The sequence below is a fragment of the Austrofundulus limnaeus genome, unplaced genomic scaffold, assembly GCF_001266775.1.
Source record: "Austrofundulus limnaeus strain Quisiro unplaced genomic scaffold, Austrofundulus_limnaeus-1.0 Scaffold565, whole genome shotgun sequence".
Lineage (NCBI taxonomy): Eukaryota > Metazoa > Chordata > Actinopteri > Cyprinodontiformes > Rivulidae > Austrofundulus > Austrofundulus limnaeus.
The window spans coordinates 1,616-2,613 of record NW_013952967.1 but is presented as its reverse complement, the minus strand read 5'-3'; positions in this window follow the sequence as shown (position 1 = coordinate 2,613).

The following is a 998-nucleotide window of genomic DNA, read 5'->3' as shown; positions in this document are numbered from 1 at the left end:
CAATAAAGTAGAACTGTAATTAGATGGTGATTCCATCACTGCTGTATTTATCAAATAACCTAATGTATATATGGCAAGAACAGAACAAATCTTCTGAAATTCTGCTTCGGATCTTGGTTTTTGGTGACACTCTTGGATTTTCACTAAAAACAATCGGTGCCTCTGCCCTCACTGTGAAACATGGTGGTGGCAACATCATGCTGAGGCCTTTTCTTAGCAGAATCAGGGATGCTGGGTTGATCTGAATCCTGGAACAAAACCTCTTAGAGGCTGTGACTGACTTGAGACTGAGGTGCAGAAGAACAACAATGAAACGTTTTAGATCAAAGCACATCCAGGCATTAAAATGACCTAGTCAAATGCCAGGCTTAAATCTAAATAAATTATAAACACACTTGTTTGGGAGATCAAAACAATCAGCCAGAAATTATGTGACATCATTAAACTGATCCAACAAAGGTCAATCAGCAGTGTATTTACTTATTTGTTTCAAAAGGAGAGAAATTCAGTTTAGGTTCACATTAAAATAAAAATTTCCTCTGAGTCTTATTTCTTCCACATCCTTACTTCAACATATTCTTCAATATATTCAAAAGAGAAATCTTAACTGTATTAAATTAATTAAATTAAGATTAATTAGGTAGATTAAATTATTAGATCATTTTGCATGTAGTATTTTTGATTCTAACTGCCTGAAAGCAACCATTGCACAAGCAGCAAGTTGATCAAAGCCACATTTTCAGCCTAGGAGGTTGTAAATTCTGACTTTTTTTCTGATTATCCCACCACCTGACAAACAGCTTTCGTAATGTTCAAGCAGAACATCTGATTTATTCACTACAGAACCACAACACTGTGCTGAGTGAACCTTTTGTGGTTTGTGGGAAATTAGCAAAACAACTCCTTTAGGATAAAAATCTGTGTGCAGGTTCAGACTGTGGTCTCTGTTATTAGTCAGTTTGGCTTCATTCAATTAGTGGCAGCTGAACAGGAAAAAC